This window comes from Lissotriton vulgaris, chromosome 12, assembly GCF_964263255.1.
Source record: "Lissotriton vulgaris chromosome 12, aLisVul1.2, whole genome shotgun sequence".
Lineage (NCBI taxonomy): Eukaryota > Metazoa > Chordata > Amphibia > Caudata > Salamandridae > Lissotriton > Lissotriton vulgaris.
Window position 1 is genome coordinate 720,423,308 of NC_141700.1, and position 19,416 is coordinate 720,442,723.

The 19,416-nt window shown below is 44.9% G+C and overlaps 1 non-coding gene across 1 annotated transcript; it reads left to right on the top strand.

Annotated features, from left to right (window-relative positions):
* The first annotated feature begins 15,563 nt into the window (after positions 1-15,563).
* Positions 15,564-15,637, top strand: TRNAN-GUU (transfer RNA asparagine (anticodon GUU)). The gene has a single exon. It is a non-coding gene; the product is annotated as a tRNA-Asn (tRNA).
* The last annotated feature ends 3,779 nt before the right edge of the window (positions 15,638-19,416 follow it).

The window sequence follows — 19,416 nt, forward strand, 5'->3', positions numbered from 1 at the left end:
TTGTGAGAAGCAGTTGAACGAAGGCAGCTTTCTGAGTCTGGAAATATGGAGAGGGAAATTTATTTTCTTATCAAAAAAAGAATCAAGCACTTTTCACAATGGGAAGAAGGCGGGGACAGTATCAAGTTCTGGGAGAATTTCAACCCATTCTTGAGCAGGAATAACTGAGTCATTGGAGTGGAGGAGGAGGAATTCAGTGTCTGTAGGTTTCACCTCAAGAACAAAGTCGTCACATTTTTTGATTTTTAAAGGAAATTTTTAGGTCTAGTTTGCATGCAGAATTTGAAATTTCAAGACACAGATGGGACTCATTTTTGAAAAGTGATATATCGCTGCGTGAAAACAGCGATGCGTCACTTTTCACTGCGCCCTCCTTGCGACACCAATGATGTGTCATATTTACAGTATGGTGCATCATGGCGCAAGGAGTTACAGATACGTCAGTATTTCTGACGTATCTGTATGGCGCAAAAGTGACGCATTGCTGGAGTGTGTCACAAAAGTGACGCAACTCCAGCAATGTGTCCTTTCATATGGGACAAGCCCCATGTGAAAGGGCCTGCATCAGTCTTACGCCTGCTGTGAGGCAGGCGTAAGAAATTGACGCATTTGTGTCCTAGAAGTGGCGCAGTGAAATCTTATAGATTTCACTGCGTCACTTCTATCACCCTTTCTTGTGTCAGAATGCACCCCCTGCATACATTATACCTGGCGTAGGTATAATGTAGCGCAGGGGTTTACAAAGTGACGCATCTACCTAGATGCATCACTTTGTAAATATGGTGCAACAAGGCACATTTTTTACGCTGCTGGTGCGTCACAAAAAGTGACGCACCGGGGCGTAAAAGTGATGCATGGCCTTATAAATGAGGCCCAGCTGTGTATTGTTGTCTGCATATTGATGCATAGTAATATATTTATATTGAACTATTGGGTCACGCGGATCCCTGCACAGGTTGAAGAAGTGATGGTGAAAGTGTGGATACCTTGGGTGTATCTTGTTTAATCAGTAAGGAGGGAGATATAAAAGATCCTAAATATGATCAAAAAACGGAGGAAGATAACCACAAATGCGGCAGAGTACCCTGTGCATCAAACCCAAAATTCATCGGCTCTGTTTAGTGTCCAGTGCACTGCCACATTTCTCTGCTGTAGCCCCCACTTACTCTGCTGGTTTCTATGATGTCAATTCCTGTGATGTCATGTGGATTGTCATGTGCCGTGATGTCGCTCGTCATGATGTCATGCGCCGTGATGTCGCGTGCTGTGATGTCACTTGCATACTGCCTAACTAGGTTAGTCCCCCCACTTCTTTTTTTAGGACTTGTGCCCTGGGGGAGGGGGTAGATATACAGCTATACAGATAGACAGCAAAGAGACAGACATACGATAGAGAAGTATGTTTTAAGATGGAGCATACCAGTGGTGGAGACTTCAGTTGGGAGGGTCCACCTATGACAGCCATGATCTCGTCCTGGTTTAGCGCCTTGAGTCCCCTTTAATGTGTCTTCTAAACACGTTTACCGAGTCATCCCACATTTTCACAAACCTTCATCATTTTGTAGCTTTTGCTACAAAAATGAGTTTAGTCATCAGAGAAGTGGGTAGGAAATCAGAAACAGCGAGGCTGCTGCACTGTGCTTAACACACAAAAAAACCCAACACGTGGCTTGAATGGTGGATTTGTTTTTATAACAGTTCTGAAAGCTACTTTGAAAGAATTATTTCATGCAGCCAATACCCATTTCAGAGAAACGCAAACCTATTTATAATGTTGCAGAATTGTATAGGCCGAATTTATTTTAAACTTCTATGGCAAAAATGCTAAATAGATGGATCAAAAAAGATGTGCTGCATGGGCCAGGAATCGAACCCGGGCCGCCCAGAATTCTACCACTGAACCACCAATGCCTCGCTATTCCCCCACTCTGTGTAACGCTTATATGTAGTGAACAATGTGAGATTATCTGGAAATCATATGGTCTTTGTACTTGCATAAGGCAGACAAGAGCACAGGCAGTTGTTGTACAGCAGAATGCTTCACACGAAGAGAGCAGCTGCGAAGCTCATATGTAGTATGACAGGTTCTATCTGTGACCCTCCTATTCTTTAAACGTACATATGAGCCTCAGAGACACAGAAGATGATACAACTTGACAATTACAGATGCTGAATCATTAGCTGTAGTCAGCGCTAAACCACCCGGGCTGTACCTGAACCTGGAGGAAACAAAGATGCTGCACAGTACAACCCATGCTGGAAATGCTGAGAAGTCACAGATCTGACTTGGATTCGAACTGAGGTTGCTGCGGCCACAACTCAGAGTACTAACCACTATACGATCACGTCGAGCTACTTGGGCTCTGTGAGTGATGGCTGTACCTATATTTTATAGCTGAATCCTGTCTGATTTCAAAACCAGGTACAATTTTCCAGACGGTAATTCTACAAATGTATTATTCAACACTTTAAATGAACATACAAAAAGTGGTAGTATAAACCAGCCGAGGCCTCCAGAACTGAGCACAGACCCCAGAACTGACCACCAGAAATGTGTCCAATGAAATACATGGCCACCAGAATAGAGCACAATGCTCCAGAAGAGGCCTAGAGAACTGGCTCATAATGACAGATATGTTATTCAAACATTCGAAGAGTAGTATCAAACCTCTAGGTCTGGCAGCGAGAACTGGACATGAATTTTCATATGAGGTCTGCAACGCTTGACTATACTCCATAAGAGTCTCCCAGGGCAGACACAATATTTCTGAAGAGACCTCCAGAACTTGATAGAAACTTTAGGTGAAGCCTCCCTAAGTGAACCAAATATCACAGATGTGACCTTCACAACTTGAAACAGTGCTATGGGTACAGCATTTTTAACTGAACACAGCATACACAGTGTCATTTTACAAGCACTCGCAATACTTCAGACAAAGCCTCTAGAACTAAACACCACACCCCAGATGCAGCATTCACAAATGGAAAAACAACACTCAAAATGCACTGGCCAGAACAAAATACAACACTGAAAGTGTGGCCTCCTAAAGCAGTGAAAGTACCAGCTGAGACATCTACAACTAGACACAATACTGCAGACAAAGCCTTCAGAACAGAACACTACACTCCACGTCCAGCATTCCAGAAATAAAGACAGTCTGCAGGTTTGGGTTCAAAACTGAAAACAACACTCCAAATGCATAAACCATAAGAAAGCACAACACTGCAAATGTGGGCTCATAAATCAGCAAAATATACCAGATGAGACATCTACAACAGGTCACAATACTGCAGACAAGGCTTCAGTAATAAGACGACATCTGCAGCACTGGACACATTCCGACAGTTGTGGCCTCGGGACATGAGAAAAGACTTCAGATGTTGCCATCTATGTATCAGAGCCAGAGTATCACAGAGCATGCGTGTGCGTGTGTGTCCTTGTTTCAGATTGTCAATGTGTGTATCCTTGTGTCAGAGCATGTGTGTCCTGTCAGAGTGTGGGTGTTTGTGTGAGGGTATGTACACCACAGCAAATGTGTCCGAACGTGTGTGTGTGTGTAAGAGCATGTGTGTATTGTAGTTCCGTAGTTTGTGGGTGAGGTTCGGTGCTTCCGAACCTGTTCAGTAAAGGTCGTCGGAAATAGACGATTTTGGTGTCTACGGACCGCAAATCACGAGTGTAGTGTGTACGAGTGTTTTCGCATTAATCGATCGATGAGAACACTATGTATTTAGGGATTTCGTTTGAACCTTCGGGTTCCATTTTGTGTACGGCAGCCATTTTTGTGTGGTTGCCCTCACATAGGCCGATGACTGCGGCCGAACGAGTCCTTGGGACACGTACACCTTAGCTGACTTCTGAATGACCTGGCCGAACTGACTCCCTTGCCCGAGGCTGACCTCGCTGAGCCAGTTCCTTGTTAAGCAGCTGGTCAGATAAAGATCAAAGAGCAGGACATGCCGAAGTTTATAGTACACTGCACCCACCTTTCTATCTGGTTTCCAATCTGTTTCTGCTCCTTCCTTTACGACATAATCACTGATTTGGGTAGAGGTTTTATGATGGGTTTGTCCGGCCTGACTGAACAAGAAAATGGAATGTGCTTGGTCATCTCTGGTGGGCTGGACAGCGGAAAGTGGGATTGTCGTCATGCGATATGTTTGAAATGTCACCATCTGATTGGTCAGTTTGTATGTAACCAATACTAGTCTGGAATGTTGCCTGAGGCTTGATTTTTGGCATAAAAGACCATGCTCCGCTCATTGAAATTGTGCAGTCTCTAGAGAACCACCCGTGTTGTGCTTCGTAGATCTCTGTTCCTGGTTGCAGCCAATAAACTTTGGTCTTTGACGTCATCAAGAAGTGTCCCGTGTCTCTGTTTGCCAAGGCAGGGGAACTCAAACGCATCGGGCATTTTCCCTGACGCCGCTGGGTTCTAAAACCCGGTCCTTCACTTGGCGCCCAACGTAGGGCGACTTCAGCGGTACCGGTCCAAGCCCGAAGATCGTGGAGAGCTTCATGTGAAAATTCTAGAGGAAGGCCAACCACTTCATCGACCCCTGTATGTCGTCGTGGTCCGACAGTCTTTACTGCGAGGTTCCCCGCCTTCCGACGGCTACGAAGGACTGCTGCCCTGACTGTCGTCCTGTCTTGGAGCCTTAGACGATTTGTAGAGCGAGACGATTGACGGGTCTTCTGATGACGCCATCGACATTTCAGTTAAGTATGAGTGGAGCGTCTCCCAGTCCTTAGTTTGTTTTGGTATCCCTTTAGTGGATCGCTTTGATTTGGTACCTGCAGGCCCCAAAGCCAAGGGACTCGTGTATTCGCGAGACTATCGCTTTGAGATTTCCCTTGTAGTTTGAAGCTAGACTAGTGAGCGAAGATGCCTGGTCTTAGCAGACTTGGAAAGTTATTTGGTTGTGGTTGTTCTAAGGATTCCCGGTTAGAGGTTTCGTGTCCGGTTCCTCCAATTGGAACTCCTACATATGATCTCTATGTGAAACATGGTGTAGGTCCTAATAGTCATAATGAGATCTTGGTAATATATACGAGAAAAGACGGTGTCCTACAGTGGCCCCTACGGTAGTTTTTAAACTGAGATTCTAGATAACCTTGAAAGGAAACTGTTCAAGAAGAAAGCTCGGCCGGCAATGTTTGACTCTTTCCGAATATGGCGCAAAGAAGCCAAACAGAAAGAAATTAAATTAGCCAAGAAGAATAAACGAGATCGAGGTTTGTCAATGGTGCAAGCTGCTATTGCGTATAGGGATAATGAGGAAGAGCAAGAGAGCGAACAGATGCTTAGGGTTAGGAAGTTAGCGGTAGATAGATGCTACCCAGTTTTGCCGCTTAAAGAGCAGGAAGAAAAGAAAGATCTTGCGAAAGATCCTTTAATGTTGCATCTATTGAGATCGCCACCCCCTTATGCACAGAATGCTACGGCACCACCGCCACCAGTTGTAGTTGTGCAACCTCCAGTTGTTGTGCCACCTGTAATTCCTCCACAGCCAGCTCCTCTTCCGTTGGCTACTATTCCTTTAGCGCAGCCTCCTCAGGGGCCGCCAAATTTGCTTCTTCCTTCGTCCGCTACTCCTACGCCTATCTATAATACTCTGTCTGTTCCGACTTTGGATTCTTCTACTATTGTTCCGTCTTCTCTTATTCTTCCATCTTCTCCTTCTGCTAGACAAAGAATGACTGCTGCTTTTTCTGGTTTCCTTTCTCCTTTGTTGGGACAATTGGGTATGTCTCCTGTTAGTGACCGTAGACAATCAGGTAGTCAATTGCCTGATACAGATGAGCATACAGTTTTGGATCACATGGCGCGTAGATGGGTTACGTATACTTCCCAGTATGATCTTGAGGGTGTTATGGATGTTTTCCGTCAATGGAAAGCACCAAAGCAACAGTACGTCTTTGAGATGATGTGTGTGTTCCTCCATGAACAATGGGTTGAGGAAGTAGGTAAAGCTCCTAATGAGTTGTACCGTATACATTCCGAGTTTGCGAAAGGGACCATTGTGAGTCTTCTTGACATTGAGAGAGCAGTTGCGACGTTGTTGTCATTCCGTAATGACACTCTTTCTGAGCGATTGTTTGAGCCTGATTCGTCAGTTAGGAGAGCAGCGCGTCAAAATCCGATGCGTGAGGTTCCTCCAGTTTGGAGACCTGCTGATCCTAATGCTGCTCCACCTGTTGTTGCACACTTTCAACATATATGGGTACATGTTCCTTGGAAGCGTGTTGAAGTTTTGGCAATTAAACAGTCTTTGCCTGATCCGCGCAAAAATTTGACGGGATATTATAAAGAGCTCACTCAGACTGTGGGTTCGTGTATCATGAATTTAGCAGACATAGATATGTTGTTTGGAAATGTTGTTCCACAGCCTATTTGGAGTACGATTCGACATACGGATCACGATCAAGAATTGGGTGATACATGGGTTATTATTAGTGCTGCGAATTATAGACAAGTAGGAGGTGCTAAACCTGAAGATCTTATTACTCAACTCCCTGGTAGGACTATTAATTACATGAAGACTTTGATGCCTGAAGTGCGTGTTAATTGGGACAAGTTGTCTGCATGTAAGCAGAAGAAAGACGAGACTGTGTCTGACTTTTTCACGCGGTTTGAAGAGACTTTTGTAGATCATAGTGGTCAGGAATGGATATGGCTACTGAAGATGGCCAGAGATTGTTCGTTGGCAAATTTGTGCATAATCTGCTTCCCGAGTTATGCACTAAATTGAAAGATTCCGAGAGTGCTTGGGCTGTTTCCACGTCAGGGCAGATTTTAGCTAAAGCCCAGTTCTATGAAAATAGGCTCAAAGATGAGTTAGAGAAAGCGGATAAGAAGACTAATGAATTGAAGACTAAAGTTCTTATACAACAAGATTATCCACCCTGTACTAATACTCAGTGCGATTATCAGCAACCTCAGCAATATTCGAGAAACTCGCAAAGGAACGAGTCTTCTCAATAGCGTTTTCCGTATGGGCCTAATCAGTGTGCGTATTGTAAAGAAGAGGGCCATTATAAGAATAGTTGCCCGGTTTTGTTACAGCGCACGAATGGTGCTTCTGGTGCAAGAGGTCGAGGTGCTCAACAAGCACCTAGAGGTAGAGGTCGAGGACAGAATGGACTTTCTTTGCCTCCACAGAACTCAATGAATAAGGAAGCTGACACCAGAGAGAATACAAGCTATTGCGAAAATGAGTGTGCCTACGACAAAGAGAGAAGTACGTGCATTTTTGGGTATTACGTCGTACTGTAGACAGTGGATCCCTAATTTTTCTTTGCTAGCGAAGCCTTTGATAGCTCTTACTGTTAAGGATACTCCAAATCCTATTCCTTAGACTGACAAACATCAGAAGAACTTTTCTGAATTACGCAATACGTTGTTTTCGGGTCCTGTGTTGGGTACTCCCGACTACAGTAAGCCTTTCACATTGTATGTCCACAAGAGAGAGGGATGTGCATTGTCAGTGTTTACTCAACAGTTTGGCGATAAGCAGCGTCCATGTGCTTACTTTTCATCGACCTTAGATCCGTTAGCAAGAGCGTTGCCGAGTTGCCTGAGAGCTACAGCAGCAGCGGCTGTTTCAATTCGACAGTCTGCTGGTTTGGTTATGGATAATACGTTAGTGGTAATGGTTCCACATGCAGTGGATACCTTGTTGAACCGTACCAAGACACAGCACTTAACTAGTGCTCGGTTGTCGGGTTACGAGTTGACCTGGCTAGCAAATCATGTGCACATTAAACGATGCAACACATTGAATCCAGCCACGTTGTTGCCAATTTCAGTTGAGACAGATATTGAAGAACAACATGATTGTTGTTTGAGAACTGAGGAAGAAACGAAAGGGAGAATAGACCTTAGGGATACTCCTCTTCCAGAGTGTGATGGTACTTTGTGGGTTGATGGTTCGTGCTTTAAGCTGCCAAATGGTGATACGACTGCTGCATATGCTGTTACGACTTTGCATACGATTGTTGAAGCTGCACGTATCCCACATAATTCAGCGCAAGCAGCGGAGTTGATTGCATTAACGAGAGCATGTGTGTTGGCGAAAGGAAAACGAGTGAATGTGTTTACTGACAGCCAGTACACGTTTGGTGTGGCTCATAGCTTTGGGCGTTTGTGGCGTGAACGTGGGTTCCTGACTTCGCATGGAACAAAGATTCAGCATGGGCAGTTGGTGAATGAACTTCTTGAATCTCTTACCTTGCCATTGCAAGTAGCGATCGTGAAATGCAGTGCCCATAAGAAAGTTACGGATGATGTTGGTCACGGAAATGCGTTTGCGGATGAAGTTGCGAAAGAAACTGCCAGAAATGTGATGAGCCGAATGTATGTTGCAGGTCCGGCGAGATGGGTTCCAGAGAAAAGTGTGTGTGAAGATACGATTGAGAGTGTGAAATCCATCCAAGCTGAAGCTACAGAGAAAGAGTTGAATGAATGGAGAGAAAGTAAGGGTAGATTGGATTGGAATGGTTGTTGGACTGATTTGTCCGAGCATCAGAGATGGTTGTTGCCTGACGCGTATGTGCTTCCAGTTGTTACAATGGCTCATGGGATGGCACATATTAGCGTGAAGGGGATTTGCAAGTTGTTGGCTCCGGTTTGGCAGAATGTGGGAATTCCAAAATGTGCAGAGAATTTGGTTAAGAACTGTATGGTGTGTTTGATGTATAATCCTGGTAAGGGAACTCCAACACCAGCTGGTCATTTTGCTCCTCCTACGTATCCGTTCGAGGCTTTGCAGCTAGATTTCATCCACATGGAGAGATGCAACAACCTGAAATATCTTTTAGTGGTTGTTTGCTCCTTTTCTAGATGGGTAGAAGCTTATCCCTTTAAGGACACTACTGCCTTGTCCACAGTGAAAGTCCTAATAAAATAATTTTTCCCGAGGTTTGGAATGCCGAGAATTATCTGGAGTGACAATGGGAGTGAATTTGTGGGTCAAGTAATGAAGAGAGTATGTGAGGGACTAGGAATTCGGCAGAAGTTCCACGCTGCAAATCACCCCCAATCAGCTGGTTTAGGCGAGTGCTATAATGGCACTTTGAAGCTAAAGTTAGCCAAGATCCAAGCGAGCTCTGGTTTACAGTGGCCAGATGCTTTGCCTTTAGCGCTTTTGTCCACAAGAATGACTGTGCATTCGAGAATGGGTTGAGTCCATACGAAGTTTTCTTTGGCCGCCCAGCGAATATTTGGGGTGTGCCAAGGCCAACTAAATTCAGCGAGATCGAATACCCTGTGCTGCTTGATTACTTGCACGAACTGACGGCTAAACTGCGTGTTTTACACCAACAGATTCATAAAAGTCTGCCACGTGCTTCTGAAGATCCAGGCCACGCTATTGAAACTGGATCGTGGGTCTTTGTGAAGAACTTTCAGCGGAACAAGAATGATCAGCATTGTTGGACAGGACCGCATCTAGTTCTCCTGTCTACACGTTCTGCAGTTCGAGTGCAAGGCAAGAAACACTGGATTCACGGCGTACATTGTAAACAGGCACCATTGCCCTTACCGTACGACCGGTGGGTCCAGGAAGGACTTCCAGACTCTGAAACAGAAACTGTTCCATGATTTTTGCCAGTCAGCGATGCTCGTCTGATTGGAACAAACTCTGAGAAAGAAAGTGATGATCTTTTACAAGAAGCTGTGCCTCCTCTGAATCGATTGAACACTACCGAGCCTGATCTTTTGTTCAAGGACCAAACATTGCCTGTGAAGGATTGTTATAATTTGTGACCAAAAGTTGTGGGACTAATAAAGAATAAATTAAGTTTTTATGATTTTTCTGTTTACAGGTTAACTCTCCACCGAGGATCTACTCATTTTTGTTTTTCGAACCGCCATCCGGGTTCAGCTGTAGGGTCGCGGTTGATAAGTCTTTGGAGTGCAAGCCCGAGACAATAGGTCGAAGGTTCTGGTTGGCCTAAGGGAGTTGCCCTTGGTTGACAGAGGCATTCCTTAGCATAGAACACCCTACCATCGTGAGCAGCATATTTAGTTAGGATGGATTTCTTCGAGTTGGAGAGACCTGTAAGGACAATGAACTTTAAGAATAAGATACATAAGCTAATCACAAAGAAAAGTTTTTTAATACTGTGCTTGTTTTTGCTATTGATTTTACTGATATTTTTAAATGGTTATGTGACATTCTCTTTTAAAGTGACGTTTGTTCCCACTGTACAACCTACACCTCCACCTACTATTTCTTCTCATTCTTTTCACCGTTTGCCTGAACATGAGGTAGTTAGACGAATGGAATTTGCCAATAATTCCTTTATTCAACTTTTGCACCAACACCAGTTAGTGATGAACACAACGAAAAGTTGGATCTGTGGTCTAATGCCCCATACAACCGATAAAGGTATTCCGTACTTGGTTTTGCCTTTTAGTTTAAATGGTTCTATTTGGGCTTACAGAACGATGTTTATCTATGACCATAGTGTCTATCCCCAACGTTCAGTGAAGGACAATCGGAAAGAATAGTGCTCTAGTCAAGGGTATAGTTGACATGATCAGAGGGATTAGTTCGTATGAGACTATTCCGAGGGATGAGACACAAGCATACATTGGTTGGAATGTTACTGGGTATGGAGTTAGTCTGAGTGTTAAACAGCGAGCGAAAAGTTCTCTACCGATTTGGATAGGCACTATCAGGGTCGCTGTTGTCTGCAGGGTAATGGCAAGAATCCAAGAGCTCAGCTAGGAAAGAGCGTTTGTACTGACACCTACGTATTTACGTCTCAGACTTCACCAGCATTTCTAGCCGCTAAGGGTACCTACTTTGATTGCTATGACAAAGCGTATACATGGTTGCCCCCTGACTTTTCGGGCACATGTTTTGTTTCCTTCCTGTTGCCTCCCACTTTTACAGCTGCGGCAGATTACCATAAAACAACAGTTGCCAGAGGTGTTTTCAGTCAGGAAGACACCGTAGGGCAAGAGTTGGGAGATTTCTTTAAGGGTTTTCTGCCGTTCTGGGGACCGATGGCTAACAGCAGGAATATTCGCCAGTTGACGAGAGTGGTTGAGTCCACCATAGTCGAAACTGCCGGTGCCCTTAGTAACTTGACTGCTGAGCTCCAGTCGGATAGACTTATGACACTTCAAAATAGGGTTGCCCTTGATGTCATACTAGCAGATCGAGGTGGGGTATGTAAACTGATTCAATCGAGCTGCTGCGTTTTCATTCCAGACAAGGCTCCAACAGTCTTCCAGGCCATTTCCAAGCTACATAAGATCTCCGATTCTGTCCATTTAGATGAAGGAGATTGGTTGTTGATGGGATGGTTATGGGGATTGATATCCACTTGGGGTTGGAAGATTCTGATGGTCATTGGGATGGTCTTAGCTATCCTTTTCCTGTTCTGTCTCTGTGTACAGTGTGCTCCTGCTATTTGTGGCCTCTGTGCTACTTCGTGTGCAAGGAGACCTGTCCAGAGAGAGGTACTAAATACTAGGATGATGCTACAGCAACATGTCGATGATCTAATGAATGTAGACCTGGATTCAGATTGACATGGGTTTGGGTCTGTTGCCTATGTAAGGGCAAAAGGAGGGTCTGTAGTTCCGTAGTTTGTGTGTGAGGTTCGGTGCTTCCGAACCCGTTCAATAAAGGCCGTCGGAAATAGACGATTTTGGTGTCTACGGACCACAAATCACGAGTGTAGTGTGTACGAGTGTTTTCGCATTAATCGATCGATGAGAACACTATCTATTCAGGGATTTCGTTTGAACCTTCGGGTTCCATTTTGTGTACGGCAGCCATTTTGTGTGGTTGCCCTCACATAGGCCAATGACTGCGGCCGAACGAGTCCTTGGGACACGTACATCTTAGCTGACTTCTGAATGACCTGGCCGAACTGACTCCCTTGCCCGAGGCTGACCTCGCTGAGCCAGTTCCTTGTTAAGCAGCTGGTCAGATAAAGATCAAAGACCAGGACATGCCGAGGTTTATAGTACACTGCACCCACCTTTCTATCTTATTTCCAATCTGTTTCTGCTCCTTCCTTCACGATATAATCACTGATTTGGGTCGAGGTTTTATGATGGGTTTGTCCGGCCTGACTGAACAAGAAAATGGAATGTGCTTGGTCATCTCTGATGGGCTGGACAACGGAAAGTGGGAATGTTGTCATGTGTTTGAAATGTCACCATCTGATTGGTCAGTTTGTATGTAACCAATACTAGTCTGGAATGTTGCCCGAGGCTTGATTTTTGGCATAAAAGACCATGCTCCGCTCATTGAATTTGTGCAGTTTCTAGCGAACCACCCGTGTTGTGCTTCGTAGATCTCTGTTCCTGGTTGCAGCCAATAAACTTTGGTCTTGGACGTCATCAAGAAGTGTCCTGTGTCTCTGTTTGCCAAGGCAGGGGAACTCGAAGGCATCGGGCGTTTTCCCTGACGCCGCTGGCTTCTAAAACCCGGTCCTTCAGTATCAAAACATGTGTGTCACAGCGTGTGTGTCATAGTGCATGTGTATTTAGTTCTCTCTGTAGCTGCCTGGTACTAGTGCTTACACACTGTTGTTACTTGACTTGTTTATTAAGTGATAGGATTAAACAATGTTTTTTATGCCCCACTACTTCTGAACTTCACCAGCCAACACTGCAGGTGCGCAGACCAACTCACCAATGCGTGACTGATTGGCCTCACTGGGGTTTTAACCCCTTCGCTGCGGATGACAAAGCCAGCTCGTCATGGGCGTTACCTGCGCTACGCGGATGACGAGCTGGCTTTGTCACAAACCGCGCGATTTTCAAATTTCAGCGCACAGCGGGAAAACCTGTAGCGCGCATGCGGTTAAAGGAGGCCCCTCATGAGCGGGCTCTGGGCCCCTGCTCATCTTTTGAAAACAGAATAAATGCTTGACTTGTGAGACCAGAACATCACTAAATCTTTTTATCCATTCGGGGGTGTTTTATCCAATTTTAAATTGCGTGTAATTATCAAGGACCCCCAGAGAAGATAGATACTACAAGTCCTAGGTCAGGGATTAATATTGTGAAAAGTAACAACCAAGGCACTTAAACTACAGACTATTTCTGTTTCATTGAAGTAAACAAAGGGAAAGAAAGGGATGTTAGTAGGTCAAAAATAAGTTTTTATTATTTACCAAATAAAAAAGGGGCACAGACAGAGGTACAATAATTTTAAAAGAAGAAATTTCTTATTAAGTAATCAGCAAATTTTCAACAGGGAACATTCAGTACATAATTTAAAACATTATATCAAAAAAACATATTTAAAAAGTGGCATCAACAATTTAATTCTCTACGCGCATTTCCGCGACCAGCGCCTTCTTCTGGAGTAGCCATGTGTATCCTGTACAATGAAGAAAAACAGGGAGAAAACCAAATTTAAAAAAAAAATAATATACAATATATTCTAAGTAAAAAAGTTCATGACAAAGTGAAATATATTCTTATTGGCATATTTGACCTATAAATTTCATCACTTTCATTAGATCAATCAAGTTTACATTATTTATCTTTGCCCTGATTAGGGGCTTTCATTTCTCTGCGTATTTCAAACACAGCTAGGACATGGAAATAAAAGGGGCGACTCAAAAGTTCAAAGTTCATGGTAATTAAGAAGGAGATACACAACAAGTGTAAAAGGATTGGAAGGGGTGTTTATTCCAATTTTAAATTCAGGATCACAGCACCAGATTTCTAAGAAACAAACATGACTGGATACGAAGGAGGTATATCATCAACCAGTTGCAGGAAAGAGTATCTATGTCCCTGATGCAACTAGAGAAAACACAACTAATCACATGTGCTGCATTGTTTGTTCTATTTAGGCCTGGCTGGGAAAGTAAAAATGACACCAAACATCCAGTGTGTATTTTACTTCTAGGGCAAGGTGGGTAGAATTTGAGGGAAAGTTACGAAGTTTTGGAATGCGTGTACTTGGACTTTACTTGAAAAGGCAAACTGTTAACCCCTTCGGGGCTGATGACGAGCTGGGCTCGTCATGGCGTAGCCTCCTCGCACGCTGATGACGAGCCCAGCTCGTCACGTAACATGCGATTTAGAAAATCTCCGCGTAGGAGCGGAATTGCGCTAGCGCGCATGTGGTTAAAAAAGGGCATCAAATAAATGAAGGAATATATGATACTGGTAACCCTGCAACAATGAAATTAGAGATGTGTGCTAGTGTTGCAATTTGTAGCTGTTTTGTTGAATGACCTTTTCATATGAAGTACTTGATTTTAGCTTCTTTAACTGCTTGGAACAAAGAAGCCTTTCTGCTCTACGAACTACTATTACATTATGAGAAATAATGAGACATCCGTGCTGTGCTTTGGCTGCCCAGGGCCACACATGGTGACTGCTGCCTTATGTGGAGGCTTTTTTAAGGTTGACATGAATCCTTTACTTTCAAAGATATAGCTTTTGTGTTATTATCCTTTACTACACTTTTTGAGGCATAATCCTCTGCCCACAAGCCTTTGTTACACTCTCCTCCTTTCTGGGGTTTGTAGCAGTTTCTTGTTGTGTGAATCTTCGTTACACTTTCCCGTTGCTTGAGATGTTTCTTGGTGTGTGACCCTTTGTTACAGTTTCCACTTGTCTGAGTTTGTTTTTATTGTAGTGTGATACTTTGTTACAGTTTCATCTTGTCTGAGATGTCGATGCCATTCCTCTAGCTGAATCTTTGTTGCAGTTTTCCATTCTTTAATTCTTTGTCCCAGTTTACTCTTGGTTTAGGCTTGGTGAAGTTTCCTGTCGGGTGAGACTTTGTTACAAAAACTTCTTGCCTGAGATGTTGTTTCTTGTCGTGTGAGCCTATGTTACAGTTTCCTCTTGCCTGAGATGTTGTTTCTTGTCCTGTGAGCCTTTGTTACAGTTTCCTCTTGCCTGAGATGTTGTTTCTTGTTGTGTGGGCCTTTGTTACAGTTTCCTCTTGCCAGAGATGTTGTTTCTTGTCCTGTGAGCCTTTGTCACAGTTTCCTCTTGTCTGAGATGTTGTTTCTTGTCCTGTGAGCCTCTGTTACAGTTTCCTCTTGCCAGATATGTTGTTTCTTGTCCTGTGAGCCTTTGTTACAGTTTCTTCTTGTCTGAGATGTTGTTTCCTGTTGTGTGAGCCTTTGTTACAGTTTCCTCTTGCCTGAGATGTTGTTTCTTTTCGTCTGATCCTTTGTTACAGTTCCATGTAGTTGAAACACTATTTGAACTGTGAAATGCATCAATAAAGAGGTATCTGTGCCCCCGCCCCCCCCTAGTTCCTCTAGCCCCTCTATCCCCGGTGCCACTGCACCTGCTGCACCAGTGGGAGCCACACCCCCGAGTGAGGGAAAGGTGCGCCGAGAAGCGTGAGTGGGAGCTAATGAACAGCACAGCAACGAGGCAGAGGAGGGAGGGAGGGGGAGGCGGAGAATGGAAGAAAAATGTGACTTCTCTGTTAATCTTTCTTTTATAAACACGGTGCTCGAATTCCCTGTTTACATCACTACTCTAGCAGCTATGAAGGAGTACGTGTTGATGAAGGTTTTTTTTCAGAGAAGATGTATGGGCCGTCCCTGAGCAGTCTCTGTGGCGCAATCGGTTAGCGCGTTCGGCTGTTAACCGAAAGGTTGGTGGTTCAAGCCCACCCAGGGACGGATACTTTTACTCAGAGGACACATTTTCCTTGAGAAAGGACTGCACTGGTAGCTGCCCTCTCATTTTAACTTGTTACGTGAAAGCCTTGTCGTTCTTTCTTTACTCAGGTTTGAGATCCGAGACCCTCTCACAGATGTTGGTGGCCGCGTGCCCCCCACACAGCTGCAAAAAGACGCGTAATGCAATATTACTGCGTTAGCGGCGCCTCCGCCCCAGTGTCTGCGACGTCAACTTTCTATTTGGGGCTGGCCTTGGAGGGGGTGCGTCATGATAGTACACGAGCTTTCATCCCAGTGACATCACAGGAAACGACAGTGGCGGCTGGTGACATTTGAAAGTAGTGGGGCGTAAAAGTTTGAGGTGAGTGCTCGGTGGCGAGTGAGCCTAGTGAGTGAGTCTGACTGCCATAAGGTGGGTTTGTGGGGTCCTTCTCGCCATTTTTGTAATCAAACTGACTATCCCCAGAGCTAAGCTAACCCAGCCTATCAGTATTCAGATGCTGATTAAGCCGATGTGTAATATCTGAAAAAACTCCAGGTGACAATGGTGAACACTGCACAGAGATGGTGCCCTGACTACCGAAGCGCACACGGTAATGGATAGACACACAATGCATGCACATGTGAGGTATTTGGCCACTGTGGGTAACATCAAAAGGAATGGGGGCGATTGACAGCCTGAAAACAGGCAACATATGCAGGGAACAAGCCCCAAGGCATCCTATGTGACCCAAGAACACCACCCAGCATGGATGCAGCAATAATGTAGTACACATGCAAAATTAGTAGCAGATGAAGAGAGCAGTGCCTGAATAAACAAAAAACAGTAATAAAGACATTCATGAACGAAATTAATGAATTTACCAACCATGAAAGAAACACTAAAATGCTAATTTAAAGGGTACGACTCCAGTCCATAGCATCCGAGCACCTCGCAGAACATGTCACTACCAGTGACATCACACAGCTGGGTCCTTACCAAGGCTGCACACGCACACCCCACCTCTTAAAGTTCAATAATCTGCATAAACTAGAATCATTGAGGGAAAACAAACCATGTGACAACACCATGTTAATTTTTAAATAATTCTCTCTGTGGTATTTTAGAACAAGTCCTTGCGTGCAGGTTTGTGTAACTGTGCAGTTTTGTTTACATTCCACTCGCAAAAGAAACGGAACTAATAAGCTCTCTGATTTGTACATTTAACTTCCACACACCTGTGGCACAGTATGACCCCAACTCCCAGTGCACCAAGCATATCAAGGTGTCCTGCAGCACCTTGATCTCCTGGGCCAGAATGGCGAAGAGCACCTGCAGCACGGGAACCATGTTCAGAGCAAATAAAAGACACGAGCGAGCAATGAGTTTACCGCTGCAGTAGTTCTAATTAACTGCGCTGTAAGACTGTGCGGGTGAGAAAGCAATATTAGAGGGGGCGAGAGAGCAAACAAGGGTTGTATCCAGTGGCGGTTCGTCCATTGGGGGCGTTGGGGCGTAGCCCCACTAGCCATGGACGACCGTCACTGCTGTCACTGGTCTGACACACTGCACACAGCACACTGCGCAAAAAGTAAAAAGTATAAAGTACAATTATGAGCGCGCACAGAATAAACGACAGTGCAGTCATAATTGAGGCCGGAGTCACAACGTGACATCATCGCGATCGTGGGGGGCGGGCCTGCGGCAGTGCAGCGTGTGACTCACTGTGAATATCAGCGTCTGTGGCAGGCAGCAGTGTGCGCATTTAGGACACGTCATTATTATGACTTGCCCACGCATGCGCACACAGGCAATAGCCCCTTCCCTCCTCCTCCTCCCTTAGCTGTCACACAGACAGAGACCCGGGGGAGCCGGGTCTCATTATGGGCAGTTTTAGCCCTGCACTTTAGCCAATCCTGGCGCAGTGGCGATGTTATGCTGCGCCAGGATTGGCTGAGTTAACGAGGATGATGGTGCTGCCGTGCGTGGGTTGGAGGCTGACTGCCCGATCTCTGGTGAACAGAAGGCAACGCGAGGATAGGAGAGATCTTTTGAGGCTCCAATGTTCGTGACCAATCACTGCAGGGCTTTAATATGATGCCTTGCAGTGATGGACCCCTACTCCTGTTGCCGCGCTGGAGTTTAAATCTACTTCCAGCTCCTGCGTATATTTGCCTCCAGGACGACGAAGATCGAAGTGTGGATGGTGCAGGTGCAGTTGAGACGAGTGGTGGTATTTATTCCTCATTCCCAATCTGACCACCACCATGTCACTCGTCATCTCTCTGACTACATGCCACGCTCAGGCCCGGGCCTGGCCTCACAGCAAGCCCGCAGCAAGGCAGCACTGTCAGTGTTGGCCTAATGGCCTCAGAGACGCTGAAGCAGGCAGCCGCCCGTGTGTAAAAATAGAAGGTAAAAAAACCACATCAAAAGTGTACTGTTTACCGTTTCAAATCCCTGTTGGGTGGGATTGGGCTGTAATGCTGTTTACTTTGCACTATAAAAATTGCTGTAATAAGGGTATATAAATATGTGTACTGTACGTGGTTAAACTTCTGCCGCCCTTGGAGCTGGCCTGACGTTCAAACTGTCTGTGCCGATTCCTTCGTTCATGACAGCTGATGTTCCTTCCCCATACCTGTGCAGCTGTCTCCGGTCACACTCCCTTCTTACTACCAAACACCTCTGGGAGGCCAGACCATGAAGAGACTAGAGTGCGCGTGGGCAACACTAGGTTTGAATTCCTCTCGTGCCACACTTGCAGCGGAGTTCCTATGATTTTTGCCCCAGCAATTTGTCCGTTAGTGCAATTTTCATGATAGTGTTTCCTTACTGAGAATATGGCAGAAAACAGGTATTTCTATTTTTTAAGTATATTCTCAGTTAGGAACCGTTTGAAATGTTAACTAACTGATGAAAAGGTAATCTGCACACCAGCGCTGATCATAAAAAAGGGTTTGTGATTAGAGCATAAATCACATAAATGCACCTGCAGAAAACTGTTTTTGCACAGGCTCGCATTGTTCAGGATACAACCCTTGTTTGCTCTCTCGCCCCCTCTAATATTGCTTTCTCACCCGCACAGTCTTACAGCGCAGTTAATTAGAACTACTGCAGCGGTAAACTCATTGCTCGCTCGTGTCTTTTATTTGCTCTGAACATGGTTCCCGTGCTGCAGGTGCTCTTCGCCATTCTGGCCCAGGAGATCAAGGTGCTGCAGGACACCTTGATATGCTTGGTGCACTGGGAGTTGGGGTCATACTGTGCCACAGGTGTGTGGAAGTTAAATGTACAAATCAGAGAGCTTATTAGTTCCGTTTCTTTTGCGAGTGGAATGTAAACAAAACTGCACAGTTACACAAACCTGCACGCAAGGACTTGTTCTAAAATACCACAGAGAGAATTATTTAAAAATTAACATGGTGTTGTCACATGGTTTGTTTTCCCTCAATGATTCTAGTTTATGCAGATTATTGAACTTTAAGAGGTGGGGTGTGCGTGTGCAGCCTTGGTAAGGACCCAGCTGTGTGATGTCACTGGTAGTGACATGTTCTGCGAGGTGCTCGGATGCTATGGACTGGAGTCGTACCCTTTAAATTAGCATTTTAGTGTTTCTTTCATGGTTGGTAAATTCATTAATTTCGTTCATGAATGTCTTTATTACTGTTTTTTGTTTATTCAGGCACTGCTCTCTTCATCTGCTACTAATTTTGCATGTGTACTACATTATTGCTGCATCCATGCTGGGTGGTGTTCTTGGGTCACATAGGATGCCTTGGGGCTTGTTCCCTGCATA